This window comes from Octopus sinensis, linkage group LG16, assembly GCF_006345805.1.
Source record: "Octopus sinensis linkage group LG16, ASM634580v1, whole genome shotgun sequence".
In the NCBI taxonomy this organism is placed as follows: Eukaryota; Metazoa; Mollusca; class Cephalopoda; order Octopoda; family Octopodidae; genus Octopus; species Octopus sinensis.
Window position 1 is genome coordinate 23048951 of NC_043012.1, and position 20585 is coordinate 23069535.

General features: G+C 34.2%; 1 protein-coding gene and 2 long non-coding RNA genes across 3 annotated transcripts in view; 1 reads left to right on the plus strand and 2 right to left on the minus strand.

The window, feature by feature from the left end:
• Positions 1-20585, minus strand: part of LOC115220532 (tRNA (guanine-N(7)-)-methyltransferase non-catalytic subunit wdr4) — an 828070-nt gene that overhangs the window by 664678 nt on the left and 142807 nt on the right. The gene's annotated exons all lie outside the window — the stretch shown is intronic.
• Positions 4617-19523, plus strand: LOC118766532. Its single transcript, XR_005002467.1, has 3 exons — positions 4617-4745; positions 13266-13272; positions 19514-19523. It is a non-coding gene; the product is annotated as an uncharacterized LOC118766532 (long non-coding RNA).
• LOC118766531 lies at positions 6311-18993 on the minus strand. The gene is made up of 3 exons (XR_005002466.1): positions 18983-18993; positions 12330-12334; positions 6311-6444 (listed from the first exon to the last, which is right to left on the minus strand). It is a non-coding gene; the product is annotated as an uncharacterized LOC118766531 (long non-coding RNA).

Sequence of the window (20585 nt, forward strand, 5' to 3'; positions counted from 1 at the left end):
TAATGACTAAAATTAAACATATATATTTAAAATAATAACAAATGTGATAGATCCAACTGAAATACTTCCCTCCATATTGTAAAGTGCATTACACCACTTTTCCATTACCATGGCGACAAAAATATATCTTACATGGTTTGGACGAAAAAGGCATTTGATATAGACACAAACACACACACAGATAGATACTTAGATAAATATACAAATACATTTAAACGTACATGTGTGTGGCAGACAAACATTCTACCACTGAACCACTTCCACTTGTTATGTATGGATGTATGTATATACACACGTGTGTGTTTAAAGAGAGATGGTGAAAGTTGGTAGACATAGGTATATTCAACTATATATATATATCATCATCATCATCATCATTTAACGTCCGCTTTCCATGCTAGCATGGGTTGGACGGTTCAACTGGGGTCTGGGGAGCCCGAAGGCTGCACCAGGCCAGTCAGATCTGGCAGTGTTTCTACAGCTGGATGCCCTTCCTAACGCCAACCACTCCGAGAGTGTAGTGGGTGATTTTATTGTGCCACCGACACAGGTCCAGACGAGGCTGGCGAACGGCCACGCTCGGATGGTGTTTTTTATGTGCCACCGACACAGTGCCAGACGAAGCTGGCGAACGGCCACGCTCGATGGTGTTTTTATGTGCCACCGACACAGGTGCCAGACAGGGCTAGCAGACGACCACGCTCGGATGGTGTTTTTATGTGCCACTGACACAGGTGCCAGACGAGGCTGGCGAACGGCCACACTCAGATGCTGTTTTTATGTGCCACCGACACAGGTGCCAGACAAGGCTAGCAGACGACCACGCTCGGATGGTGTTTTTTATGTGCCACCGACACAGGTGCCAGACGAGGCTGGCGAACGGCCACGCTCGGATGGTGTTTTTATGTGCCACCGACACAGGTGCCAGACAAGGCTAGCAGACAACCACGCTCGGATGGTGTTTTTTATGTGCCACCGACACAGGAGCCAGATTAGGCTGGCGATCGGCCACGATTGGATGGTGATTGTTACGTGCCCACAGCATGGAGGCCAGTCAGTGCGGTACTGGCTACGGCCACGTTCGGATGGTTTTCTTGTGTGCCACCGGCACTGGTACCACAAAGATACAAATTCCATTGATGTTCATCTATTTTGATTTTGTTTGATTTTCACTTGCCTCAACAGGTCTTCACAAGTGTCACAAGAAGGAAGGTATGCACAGGTGGACTGACTACGTCCCAGGTAGGGGCCACGGGTTATGGCCTGACTAATCTTGCCGGGTCTTCTCACGCACAGCATACTTCCATAGGTCTCGGTCTCTAGTCATTTCCTTGGTGAGACCTAAAGTTCGTAGGTCGTGCTTCACCTATATATATATAGGCGAGATGGCAGACACGTTAGTGTGCCGGGCGAAATGCTTAGCGGTATTTCGTCTGTCGTTACGTTATGAGTTCAAATACCGCTGAGGTTGACTTTGCCTTTCATCCTTTCGGGGTCGATAAATTAAGTACCAGTTATGCACTGGGGTCGATATAATCGACTTAATCCGTTTGTCTATCCTTGTTTGTCCCCTCTGTGTATAGCCCCTTGTGGGTAGTAAAGTAATATATATATATACACATGTATTTGTGGTTTAACGCTTATGAGCATTCCACTTGAAGCACTGCTTTAAACATGCTCTAAGAACAACAACCATATCCTTGGCTAATGGTAACTAAAGTGTTAGTTTAGATTTAGAAAGGAAAGTTCTAGAACTATACACTCCCTCAATGAATCGATATTATGATAAATGCTAAAAATTTTTATCATTTTTATTAATTTATTTCTACTTTTCCTTGTTGTTTGGTATTTTTAAAATTTTTTTTATTTTCTATTTTATTTCATTTTATATATATTTTTTTGTGTTAGAAGTGAAATGAATCTATTAATTTGTGAGCATCTTCATTCCTGATGCCAGCCTCCAATCATTGACCCACAGTTTGAGAGTCACTGAGTCAATAAAGTTTCTATACCTTCAAAGTCTGAGAGGCAGAACTAAGAGGTGAAGAAGTGGTCGAGACGAACAAGAAAAACTGTCAGTTTCTCCTTGTCTGATATATGGCTACTTTCATGCTTTACAAGCAAATAATTTTTTTTGAAAGGGACCTCATTATTATTGTTATTATTATTATTATTATTATTATTGTTGTTGTTGGTGTTGGTATTGTTATTTTTTTATGTTTTGATTTAGTTTTGTTTAAGGGATTCTTTTGTTCAGTGACAAAGTTTCCTCAGCTTTGATGATTCTAAAGAATTTTTTGCATTTATTTTAAGTATTCTATTTTTTCATCTATTTTTATTTATTAATTTTTTGTTTAGTCCCACCCACTTTTTTTTTTTCTCATTCCAAACTGTTTTATCACATAAATTACAGAGTCGAATATTATTATTTCTTTGACAACCATCTGAAGAGATTATAAAAAATATGATAAAGAAAAAAAAAATGAGAAAAAAAAAACAACTTTCAGTAAAAGAATAAGCCATGAATCTTAGAAGCTAAGGATGATATTTTGCATATTTAGTGAATGGTAGCAACTTTGGTATAGCATGTCATGCATAGCATATTGCAGGTTGTAAATTATTTCAGATTTCAGATTCTAAATTTACTAAGCATAATACTAAACTTAATAAGCTGTTTGGCAGCATTTGACAACACACACATATATATATATATATATATATATATATGCATGCACAAATATATATAAATATACACACATATATAAATATATATGTATGTATACAAATTTATATATACATATATAAATATATACATATATATACACACATATATAAATACATATGTATACAAATTTATTTATATATATATATATAAATACATACATATATATACATACATATATGTATACACATACATATATATATATATAAATACATATATATATAAATACATACATATATATATAAATACATATATATAATATATATATATAAATAAATACATACATATATACACATACACACACACACACACACACACACACACACACACACACACACATATATATATATATATAATATATATATATAAATACATATATATATATAAATGTGTGTGTATATACAAACACATGTGATGCACAAAAAAATGCATAAAAAATGTACCAAAATATTTTTGCATGTGTTTGTGGGGAAACAACTGGTGAAAAAAATGTGCCATAGATTATGTCATCTGTTGTTTTTTTGGTTTTCTTTTTCTTTTTATAATAACTGCTTTATCTGGACTGAGATGTCATAAGTTTAAAGGATGATTTGTTACCCAAGCCTTTCAGATTTTCCACTCTTCTGTCACAGATGATGCAACCCAAGAAGAATTTGAAAGAAGAAATAATGTCTCCAAGGTTTAAACAGCAACAATATAGAAGTGAATCTTCAGCTAGGATTTGAACCTATATCATAAATTTCTTAGCTTGCCAAGAGAAATCGATTACTTCTAATTTGTATAGCATTTTTCTGTGATACTGAAATGCTGATTTCTTTCATCTAAGAAACAGACTGTCTTTTTTTTTATGGTGAAAGAAAGAAAGAAAAATGTATGGTGAGTTCAGTAAGCGCCAAAAAGAGAATCCCAGATGGAAGAAATGTAGAGATAGCAGCATATGTCTGCAATGGGACATCTGCACATTTAGTATATCATTAAGACTGTTTTACTTTTAGGTCCAAGGTATATAATGGTTAGAGTGTCATATTCATGATCGCAAGGTCAGGTCTTAATTACTAGAGCAGGTGGAGTGTTGTGTTCTGGAGCAAAATACTTTATCTCATATTTGCTCTGTGATCACTTCAACACCTGTTGTATGTTATGCCGTGTGCACCTGTTCAGACAACATCGATTTGATAGAGAAAATTAGGTAATGTGCAGCATGAACATTTGATCACTCTAAACAATTCATTTGTGCAGGTTGTTTGGCAAAAACCTTAACACTCTTTGACAGAGAGACCATCATGTGTGTATGTGTGTGTGCACGCGCGCACGCACATACATGACAGAAGTAAATAGACACCCTTATTATCATTAAAATTTACTTATATCTGAAATTATACATTTAAATCATTAATTATTTAGTAGACATGTCCTTTGCATTTTCTGTACAAGGATCCTATAAGGCATGCCACTGATCAGATGACAAATATTCTCTTGGGGCATTTCTTGCTAAGTTTCCTGCAGTAATCTCAAAAGATCCAGCTTTGAGGATGCTTTCTTGTTCATTTTATGAAATGTCCTGTCCATTATGCCCCAAAGGTGTTCAACAGGGTTCATATCTGGTAACTGGCTTGGCCGTGGAAGATTTTTAACGCCTTTCTTTTCCAACCAATCTTGGTTCTTTTTAACTGTGTGACAAGGAACCCCATCTTCCATAAACAAAGAGTCTTTTAATCATTTCACCACTGGAGAAGATTGGAAGGAATCCTTCCTGCAATATGGACACATATTTATCAGAGTTTAAGTTTCCTTCACACTCCACTAGTTCTGATCAACCATAGCTCCAAATTGCTACCCAGACAATCAAAGAATAGATTCCTTGTTTTATTGTTGGCAGCAATCTTTTCATGTCAAATTCTTGATCACAGAATCTCCAAGCATACACTCAACCACTGTCAGAAAATACAGCAAATCTGCACTCATCAAAGAATATGACAGTGTCCCAAAATGCTAGTGGCCACTCCATTATCTCACTGGCCCAGTCATTTCTCTACTTGATATTGGCTAATAGAAGAAGTGGCATTCTTCTTATTGCTTTTCCATAGTAGCCAAGTTGGTGGAGATACCTGACAGCTGTTCTGAGACTGACATCAACTTGCTCTGCTATGTCAGAGGCCTTGCAATGAGGATTATCCTCCACACTTCACTTAACAAAGCAAAAGAACCTATCAGAGGGTTCTGATCAACCTGGGCAAGGTGATAAGGACTCCTTCTCCTGTCTGGTGAATTGCACAATCACCCTATTAACTGTAGAAAGTGGAATCCCAAGATTTTCTGCAATTTTACACAAAATTCACCTTCAGATTGATCCACAATACAGCCTCTTTTAAATTTGGACAGTTCCAAGGCTTCTTTTGTATGTGGCATGATTAAACAGTCACATATAGAATCCGAAGCATAAAAATATCCATTAATGAAAAATATAAACCTTTCCAAGTTAAAATGAACAAAATGATGTTTTATGGGGTATCTATTTACTTCTGTCATGTGTGTGTGTATATGTATGTATATACTAGCTGTTGGAGCCGGCATTGCTCGTGTTTCCCATGTTGAAGTTAAGCCCACCTCAGACCCTGTATTGAATAAGCATTTCATTAGAGGCTATTCTATTGATTTTGTTGAAATTCTTACATGTGAAAAAATGCAAAAACTGCAGGAAAAATAACATCGTTATGGGAATTTCTATTCAAACGACTGGGCTCACAAAAATTGATGCCAACTGAGCATTATAGAGTTTTCAAAAAATTCTGGCCTTATTTGAACTTCAGGGTACATGCTCTACATAAGTACCAAAAATCACTAAAACCGGTTGGACAGTGTGGGAGGAGTTAGAGTAACCCCAAACACACACACACACCATTACACATTTATGTGTGTGTGTGTGTGTGTATATATATATATATATCTTGTTTGTAGAAAACATAGATCTGAAAGAAGTACACTTTAATATATATCTATACACACACATGTATATACAGGGTGCGGTGAATAAACTGTCGTCTATATTACACAAAGATGAAAGTAACACTGACATTTCATTTTAACAGATATATTTATCAAAATCACATAAAAATATCTTGAAATACTAAAGAGTAAATTAATTCATTAAAATCAAGGGGGTTGCAGTCTGGTGTGTTAGGTGGTCAGATGTTAAGGGTGAAGTGGTTACAGAAATTATCTGACAGTGATGACTGGGTTCTCCTGCTTGTGTGGCATGGTGCAAAAACCTGTTGCCAGACATAGGGTCTTCCAGTAGCCACCCTCTTCACCCAAGACAGCACTATCTCCTCCAGGCACTTGATGTAGGCCTCCGTGTTGAGTCTGAGACCATGTGGGAAGATGAATGGAGGCATAATGTTGCCATCACTAGTGATGACTCCAAACACTATTATGTTGACTGAATGTTTGATTTTTATCACTCTCTGTACATGCTGTCAGATTCACACCCAAACACTCTGAAATGTTCATATTGGAGTATCCAGCACAAATGCCAAGCAGTACAGCATGTTATTTCCAAATTTCTGGCAGGGTAAATTGCATCATGGTGTTGTTTTTCTCACAGACAGTGCCCAACTGTCCCTTCTATACTGTGTAGTTGATAAAATCAAAAACAAACAATTCACATTCATGAAATTAAAAATATAAAATGGCGACAATTTAACCCTCACACCCTGTATATGCTATTGGACTATAGGCATACTGGGACACTACCTTAAAAGGTTTTAGCTGGAGAAATGTACCCCAGTATTTTTATGTTTTTTAACCTGGTACTTATCTGTCTCTTATGCTGAACTGCTAAGTTACAGGAATGTTAACAAACCAACACAAGTTGTCAAGTAGTGATGGAGTACAAACACAAAAATGCACACACATACATGCACACACATACACACACACACACACACACACACATGAATAATGTCAATGATTTCTTAGCATTCTTAAACTCTTAAACAAAGAATTGCAGAATTAATACAACAATACAAGAATTAAAACAAAAGCATATCCTGACAATTTCTCTTCAATTCAAAAATTATTTCACCTGACATTTTAAAGCATATATCAATGTGAAGATTCTCCAAAGTTAGAAATGGAAAAAGGAAAATCATCCACCAACAAAACACAAGAAATAAGTAATTTAATGTTAATACTCAATAAAATTGAAGAGTTACAATTAATGTGTAGTTGTGGAGTGAAAGCTTAATCAGCAGAATTTGTAAAATGGTATATGAATGTGTGTGTGTGCATGTCTATGTGAATGTGTGTATGTGTACACACATGCAAAAGCTAACAGAAGCATATATATAAAATGACATTTCAACATTATCTACAGTTAAAGATGAAAAATAATCAAGGCAAATTAAAACGTCTTACAGAACGAAAAAAAAGAAATAGATAAATTCTTTTCACTCAATGTTCATAAAAGCAATTTTTGCCGGCTCTTTTCAACAGATCAGAAATCCCAGCAAAAGTAATCTAGATACAGTTGTTAAAGAAATTCTAGACAATAAAGAAAGGAGTCAGGTAATCCACAAATTTAAAACATATGGATCAGCTCTATGCCATCCTTGTAATTAACCAAAATCTCTTAAGCATTGTATCTTCTGGAAGAACACACATGGATGATTTACAAACTGATTGTAATGTATACCACAAGATCTGTCTCCTTCATTGCCAGGATGTATGAAGAAATGCAAAATGAGCAAATTTTCTACGTAAGGTGACAATTTTCTGATATGTTGATTCTTTCAATTTGCTCTGAACATCACAAAGGAATTCTTATTCAAAGATGGTCAAACCTGGATATAATTTGCTCCAGGCCACTCAATTTCCATTTTGATGGCAAAATAGTTTGGTTTGGTGAAAAGATGGCTAAAAGGCTCCTCAACACTGGACAGAGTTTCTGGTATTGATGATTACTCAATGTGTGTGCGAGGGTGTGTGGCATCATCATCATTGTTTAATGTCAAGCTTCCATGCTGGTATGGTTATGTGTATATATATATATATATACATATATAGATATATATAATATATATATATATATAACTATATATATACATATATATATACATATATATATACATATAATATATATATATATATATATACATATATATATATAGCATATATATATACATTATATATATATATATATATATACATATATATATATATATACATATATATATATATTACATTACATATATTTACATATATACATATATATATATATATATATAATATCTAATTATATATATATATATATACATAATATATATAATATAACATATATATATATATATCTATATATATACATATATATATTATATATATATATATATATATATATTTACATACACACTGAATGTACCTGTGTGTGTTCATAAGTATACATATATGCATAAATATATATTTTTAAATATTAATTATAAGAAAGGATAAAAATCATTAATGATTTTACCAGGAGGTCAGCACAGAAATAAAAACCTTACAGGTAAATTTTACAAATATTTAATAAATATTTTATAATTATGTATATAATTATAAAATATTTTTAGGTCAAAACATATCTAAGTTTATCTAAGTTTATATACAGAGATAGATATATATGTACACACACACACACCACACACACACACATATGCACACACACACACACCATTTATTTATACATATATATGTGTGTGTGAGTATGTGCTTATCCTCCACCACTGCTTGCCAACTAGTGTTGTTTTGTTTACATCCCTGCAACTTAGCGGTTCAGCAAAAAGAAACACCAATAAAATAAGTATCGGGATCAGAAAAAAAAGATACTATGATCAATTTGTTTGACTTAAATCTCTTGAAGTCCCAGCATGGCCACAGTTTAATGACTGAAAGGAGTAAAAGATAAAAGATATACATTTATACACACACACATATATACAGATATGTACACATATACATTTATACACATATGTATACATACACATTTATAATCACATACATGCATGCACATATATACAGATATGTACACATATACACTTATATTCACACACACACACACTTATGTACATATATGTACACATATACATTTATACTCACATACAGATATGTACATATATACACTTATACTCACACACACACACATATACAGATATGTACACATACATCTATACTCACACACACACACGTGTGTGTTATATATATATATATATAAACCCCCCACATACACACACACATAGATGCAGAAACTAAAGATGATAGCTTGAAATATATGGCATAAGAAACATCACAGAAGAAAGAAGACCCCACTCTGATACTTAGTCTGATAAAAAAAAACAATATGATTTTTTTCATAATGGTAAGGAAAATGGGTTAATAGTTCCTGCAACCTCTGTGACCTCATTAATGCTAGAAATAGCTTGGTAAATATATATTGGAGCTAAAATTGAATAAATGGGTCATAAAAGTTCAATATTTGTTGGTGTTGTTTAATACAAGGTGGAGCAGAAGCATAAACCATTCCGGTCATGACCATCCCACCTTTTCATCCAAGTTTATCATTCTTTTACTAAGATATTAGGAATTCGATGTGAGGGGATTCAGTTGATGGTTTCCGCAGATTGTGTTTCCACAAAGACCCTCATTGGTTCTAGAATGTTCAATTTATTACCTGAAATGCCAGCAAATAATTTTTCTGTGTCTTCCCTTAGGCCTGGTTGTGTGGTTAAGAAGGCCGCTTTGTGACCACAGGGCTTTGGTTTCAGTTCCTCTGTGCAGCACCTTGGGCAGGTGTCTTCTATTACTGATTTGGGCTGACCAATGCCTTGTGAGTGCATTTGAGAGACAGAATCAGTGTGTGTGTGTGTATGTATTTTGGTGTTAGTGTTTGTCACCCCACCATTGATTGACATCAAGAGGTGGTTTCTTCAAATCACCCTTAACAAAAGAGCCCAAGAGAATAGATACCAGATTGTCGAATAAATATTGGATGGTGTCTGTTCAATTAAAATCCCTCAAAGCAGTGCTGTAGCATGGCCACAATGCAATGTATAAAACAAGTAAAACATAAAAGATGAAAAGCCAGGGACTAAAATTATAATTAGCAAATGTAAAAGAAAATCTCATTCTATAAAATAGTGAAAATGTTGTCAGATGGTTCCAAAAATGCTTCTAATAGCCATTTTCTCAGCAGCTAAAGAGAGGGTGAGAGAAGAGAGCGATGGCTAGCAATTACCTTCAAGGTACAAGGTGAATATGAGAGACAGAATAAGGATAGGGGAACAGAAAAGGTGTGTCTGTGTGTGTGTATACATATATATATATATATATATAATATATTAATACACATACACACACACAGCAGTAGCCAAAATAGCGAAAGAAATGCAAATTACAAAGTAACATTAATTTAGATACCATAGAACTTCAAAATTGACAGACAGTGATAGGTTTATCTCTCTCTCTCCGTCTCTCAAGTGTTCAGAATTCCAGAAGAAAATGTTTTATGTGACTCTGGTGAAGAAAGACAGATTAAATGTAACTGAACAAACACCCTTACACCTAGTAGAGATTTTGCAAAATCAGACATTTTTCAATCCAAAACCTCAATATCAAACTACCCACAAAATCACCCCAACTTCTAAATGACTGGTAATTCATCATATTGAGACTTGAAGAAGAAGAACAAAAATAAATAAATAAAAATAAACACGTATCTTTCTAAAGAAATACCTAAACAAGAAAAAGAAAAAAGCAAAAAAAAAAAAAAAAGCCCGAAGATTTTCCAGAATGGTAATCCTGGAACCTAAATCATGTTTTGTGGACATTATAAGTACAGATACAGCTTCTAGCGGCTTCAAACTTTCCAACAATTGAAATTTACGATAAACTGAAACCCGTAATCAATGATTTTATGGTATAATTCATTTTTTCTGCGGCAAAGAAGTGGCGGTGTCTTTATCTACGATATCTTCTTAGAATCAACCAAACCAATATGGGGCGGGGGGAGGGGAGTCAATTGAATGGCTTCTTTGAATCATCGAAGGTTTTGTCAGCAATAAATATTGGAATATCTATTATTATCATTCAAATTAGTCTTGAATGGAGACTTTTCTTACAAATTATGTTATTATTATTATTATTCTTTTTTTGTATATATATTTCTTATCCTGATTTAACTAGGTTCAAATCTGCAAATATAAATGTAAGATATATAGGCCATATGTTACAATCTCATATATATATATATATATATATATATATATATATATATATATATATACACATATATATATGCATGCATATATATGCGTATATATATATATATATATATATACACACACATGAATATGTACATTCCAAGATGGATATACATACAGACAGGTATAGGTATTACATACATACATACATACATATATATACACATATTTATATACATGTATGTATGTATGTATATATATATATATGTATGTATATCTCCACACCTACATATCATATTCCAGTATCATCATCATCATCATCATTTAATATCCATGTTCCAAACTTGCATGGGTTGGACAGTTTGCTAGCATCTGACAAGTCAGAGGGATGTGTTGGTGTCTAGCAAATGCTTTGGCAAGGTTTCTTGCTAGATGCTCTTCCTAATGCTAAGCCCGTTACAGTGAACTGGGTGCTTTGTCTCATGGCAACGGCATAAGTCGAGTCACCGAGCAAGCCACAAGATAAGACCTCTTCACGGGGTTGGGGTGCAGAGTTGAGGTGCATCATGCCAGGTGTAGATAGGTAAAGTAGACAAGAGGGACAAGAACAGGTGTCTTGCTGTAAAGGGGAGACATTGCTACCTCGAGTAGGGGGGAGAGAGAAAGAATAATGATAATGCATCAAGCCATACCATCAAGGAACAAGAAAGTAAATAGAGAGAGATTAGGGCAGTGAACTGAGGGTGGATGGGTGGGTAGGTAGGAGGAAAGGTGAAGTGTAGGTAAGACATAGGATGCATAGTGATAAAGACAGGGGTCAGGTGTACATAGAAGTGAATATAGAGAGTTACAAAAAAGGGGTCTTCATGGTAGAGATGACATTCAGTTGACATGAAATGGTAAAGGATTATATTGGGAGTATGGGATGAGGGATGAGGGGAGTGGTTCCAAAAAGAGCACAAACAGGTGAAAGAATAAGGGCTGTTCTGCTCCCAACTAATGACAGTAACTGAGTAATAGTGCCTCAGTTGAGGGAAGGACGGGTGTTGTGAGGGTGTGTTGCTGACAAAGTTTCACAGGCTGCAGGAAGGAAAGGGCACAAATATTACCAATATCTGTTTTGGACCTCATTTTTGCTAAGATGGATGGGTCTTCTCAAGTATGGCCATATATATATCTATACACCAATATATATATAAATGTACACACACACCACATACATATATATACACACACACATATGTGTATACATACACATTCACATAGCTGTACATATACATAAGGTGGTGAGCTGGCAGAAATGTTAGCACACCGGGCGAAATGCTTAGCAGTATTTCGTCTGCCGCTACGTTCTGAGTTCAAATTCCGCCGAGGTCGACTTTGCCTTTCATCCTTTCGGGGTTGATAAATTAAGTACCAGTTACGCACTGGGGTTGATGTAATCAACTTAATCCCTTTGTCTGTTCTTGTTCGTCCCCCTCTATGTTTAGCCCCTTGTGGGAAGTAAAGAAATATATATGTCTATGTCCTTTAAGTTCGTTTATGGGAAACGTTTTTGAGTACGTATATAAAAGCTCCCATTTTATTATTCCGGCAGCAGCCCAATGAAACCAACTGGCAATAGCAGTGTTTTGAGGTTGTATCAAGCTGTGCTGATATAAAGAAGGATAAATATGGTAATAATAATTCCAGGAATCTAGACTATGGTCGTAAGAAACATGTGATATGTGAAAACATGTGTAGCAATGCATAGAGTTGTTAGCACGCTGGGTGAAATGCTTAGCGATATTTCATCTGTTGCCACATTCTGAGTTCAAATTCCACTGTGGTCAGCTTTGCCTTTCATCCTTTCGGGGTGGATAAATGAAATACCAGTGAAACACTGGGGTTGATGTAATCAACTAGTCCCCTTCTACAAAATTTCAGGCCTTGTGCCTTTAGTAGAAAGGACTATTATAATATATATATATATATATATATATATATATATATATATATATGCCTTCTACTATAGCCCAAGGCTGACCAAAGCCCTGTGAGAGGATTTGGTAGACAGAAACTGAAAGAAGTTCATTTTATATATATATATATATATATACACATATATATATTTAGAGGGGTGCATAAGGTATTTGAGGACATACCTTTTTTTGGATCATTGCTGCATTTTTTGCTAACTCCGTATAATCTTTGTTTCAGAAAATAATAATGGCAGACCCACAACTTACTCAAGAAAGAAAGAAGCATGCTGTTATTGTGGTTATAAAGGCTGAGCATAGCGATTTAGAAATGTCTCAATTTAAAAAAGTTGCCAGATATTTTGTCTACTAAGTCTGTAAGGAGCTAGAGACTGAAGATGGAATGTATCACCAGTATGAAAGCATAAAAGGCATTCTAAATGCTCTGAAATCATCAGAACACCTGAATTTATCCAGGAAGTTCAACAGACCATTGATCACAATCCCAGAAAGTCCATGAGGTCAATTGCAAAAGATCTCCAAGTATCAGAAGGAAGAGTGAGAAATGTTGTTCACAAATACATCAGATATAAGACATATGGAGAGGAAAGGTCAATTTATCAGAAAAAGCAAAAGCAAAATTGCCTCAACAAACTCTGACCCATGAAAGCACGGAGTCATGGATATATGATGATGATGACGACGACAATAACGCTCTCCTCAACACAAACCACAGCATAGCTTTGGATAGTTTGTTAATTAGACTGAGACAAATGTAGATTTTTTGATATAACCATTTCCATGGTGAAATTTATAAGTGAAGACTTAACAAAATGAATAGTCCATCAGATTTATAATCAGATATTATGCTTTATTGTTCCAAATAATTAAAATAAAATATAAAAAAAAACAAAAACAGACCAATCTTAAGTTATTGACTTTGCTGTTACACGACTCTTTAAAATAGAAGCCACTTCATATACGCAAGGTGTTTACAAAATATAACTTCTAAGGCGTCACCATATACACAATAAAAACAATTTGAACATTCTGAAATTATAACATGTAAGATAACATTAGGCTATTTGTATTTATTTTCCATATTTCCTATTATTTTTGCAAAAAAAAACATCTGTCACATTATTTTAGTAAAGCTTCAGTGTTGACACAATTCAGAATTAAACATCATTGGATAATAATTGTCTGCTTCTTTATAAATGCTTCTGCTTCTGAAAACTTCTTGCAGATTCACAAACAACTTATCTTTTACTTGGTTCAGTCATTAGACTGCGACCATGCTGGAGCATAGCCTAGAAGAATTTTAGTCAAATAAATTAACCTCCAATACTTATTTCTTTAAAGCCTGGTATTTATTCTATCGTGTGGAGGCACATGGCTTAGTGGTTAGGGTGTCAGCACCATGATCATAAGATTGTGGTTTCGATTCCTGGACAGGGCGACGCGTTGTGTTCTTGAGCAAAACACTTCATTTCACGTTGTTCCAGTTCACTCAGCTGGCAAAAATGAGTAACACTGCGATAGACTGGCGTCCCGTCCAGCTGGGGAACACATAAGTCATACAAACTGGAAAACCGGGCCCATGAGCCTGGCTACGCTTTAAAAGGGCACGTTTATTTATTATATTTATTCTATCAGTTTCTTTTGCTGAACTGCTAAGTTACAGGGACATGAACACACCAATACCAGTTGCCAAGGGGCTAAACAGAAACACACACATACACACACACGATGGGCTTCTTTCAGTTTCTATCGACAAAATCCATTCATAAGGCTCTTGTTGGCCTAGGGTTATGATAGAAGATGCTTGAGATGTCAGGCAGTGGGACTGAACATAGAACCATGTGGCTGGGAAGCAAACTTCTTACCACACAGCCATACCTGTTTCAGACTCTGAAGTTTTAGAGAAAGACTCCATCCCTCCATCTTCTTTGCTCAATATTCCTGGGAGGGTCATAGGAGGAGAGTCCTCAGGCACCTTCTGCATTGAGTCCATTGAAAAGCAATTGTTATTAGCTTTTTGCTGGTCAAACATAAAATCCAGTTTGGTTCTTGGCATGAATAAGACCACCAAAAACTGCAATATGAAAGGGGCTCAAGACAACAACCATACTGGATAATCCAACGCCGGAGTTAACAAGGGATGCATTTGGATCTTTGGTAGAGTTGGGGAGAGGGGGGTCATTTTGAAAAATACTCTGCACTCTTCAGCCAATCTCAGAAGAACCAGTGACAAGCCTGAGAGGTGTAGTGTGGAGGCACAAAGGATGTGTGTCCCAAGATCCTGAAGAGAGCCCAGCATGGAACTACTGTTAAGATGAACGATTAATCTTTACATAAAGCTGATGCTATTTGACGGAATTAGTTAGCTCATAGCTCTACACAAGTTTACAACACCAACACCATATCAGGCAATTCAGTTGTAGTTTATATCGCTAGCAGAATAAGAAGATCAACTTGACAGAAATAAAGTAATATCTTAAAACAGATTTTTGTCTGTAGCCTTAATTAACTTAATTTCTATTGTATTTTCAGCAATTCTGATGGGAAGAAAAACAGACTAAACCAAACAAACAAAACTAAATTTTGAAGGTAATGAATAACCCATTAATGTACCTCATCTTGAAAAATGTAAAATTGTTGGTGGTTGACATCTGGGATAATTTTAGCAGCAAACCAAACAGGTAAGATGTATTAAGAATATGAATTTTAGTGTTTATTCATAATGTTATTGTTTTTACACCTGTTATTTAAATTTACCTGCCCATAGAAGTCAAATTTAGTCAGAAAGATCAGCTAAAATTACGTAATTATAAACCACTGGCATATAAGCGCCCATTTACAAAGTTTCAAAGCTGTATGTAGAAAATTAACAAAGTTACAAGTAAATATTGTGGACACCCCACTTGAACCTGAATAAATCAAAATTAATGTGAACAGATAAGCATTACATTTGACAAATTAATCTGAACACTAAAGGGTTAATCCAGCTCAAATATGCTACTTGTTTTATGTTAAAACTGACCAGATACAGCCTCACACACCAACCCTAAACATACACAAACACACCATTGAAATCTTGAAGCTACAAAATAATGCATGTTTAATTAAAAAGAAAATGAATAAATAAGGATTATAAGTAACAGAATAATCATCAATGCCAGAGAGTTAATTGTTTAGCAACTGAACATTTACTCTCTAGAACCCTATCATGTGACCATTATCATTTTTACAATTGCAGACAAGATATAGAAAGTGGACATTAAACGCTAATGATACGTAACCATTCTAAGCAAATGCACAACATGGGTAACTTTCACTACATTGCATTATATTCATCACTCAAGAACATTAAATTCCTAGAAAGATCGTAAATGGTCTGTAAAGATTTTTCAGTTAGTAACTATTTTCAGTTAGTATGCAATGGTAATGGTCTGTTATTCTTATGTTGAGACCAAAGGATTTTTTTTTCTCTCATGTGTCATCTTTCATAAAATTAGAATTAACAGCTCAATTATATTATCACATATGATAGAATCAGGCAAAGATATTTTTTTGTTCCAAGTAACAATTATAAATTGGTAAATAAATGAAAGGAAACCAACAACATTAAAATTGATAAAATTAAAATGATAATAGGATAAATATATCTTCAAATTACAAGAGTCTTAGTTTTCTCCCACAAGTACTTCATTGTGCTTACTCCCTCTTGTATAAAAATTCTAGCTCAAAATGGTAAAGAATAAAGAAGATGAAGAAAGAAAAAAACAAAACAAGAGCAGGAGATAATACCTTTGTAAAACTTATACCAAAGCATCTGTAGTTGACACAGTACAAATCTCTTGAGTTCTGTCATTGACAAACTATATTATAATTTCATAAAAGAAAGAAAATTCCAGTTACATTATGTAGAGACAGACAAGGAATCACTCTCTAGAGAAATCAATTCTTAAAATAAAGGGGGGAAAAAAAACTATAAACAAAAGAAAAGAGAAAGCCCCCCCCCTCTTCCTCCAGAAAATAGCAATATCAAACCTGAATGAAATACTAATACTGGAAGGAAGCCATGCTTAGTGGGACTGAATTTACCACAAGGAAAAGAGAAAGAACGAAAAAGTATTAAGACACCCACCCCCAGTTAGAAAGAAATAGGGTGGGAGTTATAAATATGTACACATGCATGAATATATGTTTAAATATATACATACATATATATATATGTGTATATATATATATGTATATATATGTATGCATATATATATATGTATGTATATATATATGTGTGTGTATATATATGTGTGTATATATATATATGTGTGTGTATATATATATGTGCGTATATATATATATATACATATATATATATACATATATATATATATATATATATATATATACATATATGTATGTATATATATGTATGCATATATGTATATATATATACATATATATGTATATATATGTATGCATATACATATATGTATGTATATATATGTATGCATATACATATATGTATGTATGCATGCATATATATATGTATGTATCTATGTATATATATGTATATACATATATGTGTGTATATATATTTGTATATATATGTATGTATATATATATGTGTGTATATATATATATGTATATATATATGTATGTATATATATATATGTATATATATATATATGTATGTATATATATATATGTATTTATATGTATGTATATATGTATATTTGTATACAAATCTTGGATATACACACACACACACATATATCATAGGTATTTTCATATGTGTGTGTTTGTGAGTAAATCTGTGGGGGTGAATATAAAAAAAAAATGTAAAAATAAACCATTTCTTAAATAAAATATTTGAAAAACAGAAAAAAGGAAAGCAAAGAAACAACAAAAAAACACTATATTAAAAATGACAAGGTATGTTGAGTGAACTCTTAGTGTAGAAGACAAACAGAATGAAGTTTCAAAGCTGACACACAAATAATAATAACATATCACACAAGACAACAACTCTATACGTCTGAATAAGCAGTAATATGAACATATCTATTTTAATACTGCACCTCATGATAACACAGATGTTTGTTGTTTGCTTCTTTTTCACTTTTCTTCTTTATCATACACTTTCTTAATGGAAGTAAGTTACACATGGTGTCTCTTTCTCTCTCTCTCGCTGTCTCTCTCACACACACACAATAACACCAAAACAACCCCCTTCCCACCACAAATCTATTCTCTCTCTTTGCTAAAAATGCACAATCTTTCACACCTCACTTTACTGCAGAGTTTACATAGCTTGTAATAGCGAACTCCATCAAATTTTTGACTTTCTTGTGTTTGTTTGTTTTTTTTTTTCTTTCAGGTTTCATTATTTTTTGTTCCGTCTTTTTTCTTTTTTTTTTTGGTTATTTTTTTCTAAATGAATCTTACACATAAGATAAAAGAGGTTCTCTTGCTTCCTAATAGATTTACAGAGGAATGCTAAACTTAAATCAGAGATTCAATAGTAGAACATTTTTTTTTTGTTTTGTTTTTACTTCTTTGATTCTGTTGTATCTATTTTTGGTATCACATTCGATCAACCTAATTTCAAAACAAATAAGAAAATAAATAAATACAAAAATACCAAAAAACTGCGATGAAATTTAAGTCAAAGCAGTATGTCAAGAGTACATCTGCTGTCTCTTCTGAGAATTCCAAATTCTACCGAGACTTGCAAAATTATTGTATGTTGTTCGTTGTAAATAATATTTTGAAATAAATTATATATACATCTTTTTTGGAAGACAAACTTTAATAGATATTTTTTTAATGAAGAAAAAATTTTAAATCAAAATTTTGTTTTATTTTTTTTTACCAAAATTACTACATCTTCGTTATCATTATCATCATCAACATTCTAATGTCCACTTTTCCAAGCTTGCATGGACTGAATGGAATTCCTTGAAACAGATTTATATGGCTGGATGCCTTTCCTGTTACCAATACTCATGTGTTTCAAAGTAAGTTTCTCTCAGGATCAGATACGTTTCTCAAGAGAAATTGGAAACAAGCACAGAACCGTCTTAAGGCATGGGCATTCCAGGCAGTTGCTTGGGGTCTCCACAAGTCTAGGGGCCCAGTACTAATCTATATATACTGACTGTCAATCTATATATACTATAGAACCCAGTACAGTGACTTACCCAGAGGCCTATGGTGCTGCTAAAATGGCCCCGGACAAGGCTTAAAACCATCACATAATGTCAAGACAAGGACACACACACATAAGCAAGATAGGCTTCTTTCAGTTTCTGTCAACAAAATCCACTTACAAAGGCTTTGGTCAGCCTAGGGCAACAGTAAAAGACACTGGCCTAAAGTGCCATGCAGTGGGATCGAACCTAAAGCCATGTGGTTGCAAAGCAAGCTTCTTGGCCACATAGTCATGCTTAGAAAAACAGAAATTGAGTCATTTTTGAACTCAACTTTTATTTCTTGCTCTTAATTTCATTTCAATTACATTTTTTTTAACCAATCAATTGGTCAGGAGAAGAGATAGTGCCCATAATCATTTACAGAGACCCCAAGACAAGCAGAAGAGATGGAAGAAAATGCCCTCATCAAAAGTGTAGACATGGTTGTGTGGTTAAGAAACTCACTTTGCAACCATATAGCTTTGGGTTCAGTCCTACTGTACATGCCTTGGTCAATTATCTCCTATTATAACCCTGGGCGAACCAATGCTTTGTGCGCGGATGTGGTGAATAAAAACTGTGTAGGAACCTGTTGTGTGTATGTTTGCATGTGAGTGAGTGAGTGAGTGTGTGTGTGTGTGTGTGTGCGTGTATGTCTTTGTGTTTGCCTCAATCGTCACCGCATAAGCAATTGTGGTTTGTTTGTTTCCCATAACTTAGTAGTTTAGCAAAAGCCAACGATAAAATAAGTCTTGGGGTCAATTTGTTTGACGAAACTCTTGAATGCAGTACCCCAGCATGGGCAAAGTCCAATTATTGAGACAGCTAAACGATACAATATAAATAGAAATACATTAATTAGAAAACTATGACAGGGTTAATTAATAGTTCTCGCAAGCAAAATATTTATTCAAGTGAATCCTTGATGGCAGTGTTGTAGCATGGCCACAGTTCACTGACTGAAAAAGTAAAAAGGTCAGAGAAGGAGAAAAGGCAGAGCTAATCTTTGTAGGATTTGAACTCAGAATGTGATTGATCATAACTACATACTAGTTGTCATTTTGTCTGGCACTCTAATGATTCTGCCAGTCCACTGCCTTTAATGTTTTCTTAGATTGACACAAAGCCAGGAATTCTAGGAGGATGGAGGAATGGTGGATTAACTCTTTTGCATTCAGAATACTCTATCAAATATAATGCTTACTTATTCACTTTGCTTTTAATCAATCATGGATCATCTCATAGCTTTGAGATTTCAATGATGTGATTGGTTATTTTTAGAATAACATTGCGAGGATCTGGCTGGTTTGAACATGGAAAAGGTAGAATATTTGTGCCCCAGACATGGTTGGTTTACATGCAAAAGGCTTAACGGAACATTGGTACTTAATCGAGATATTTTATTGACTTTGAAACTGGGAAAGGTAAAATTGACTTTGGTGCTATTTGAACTCAAGAGGCATGGCATTTTGCCCAC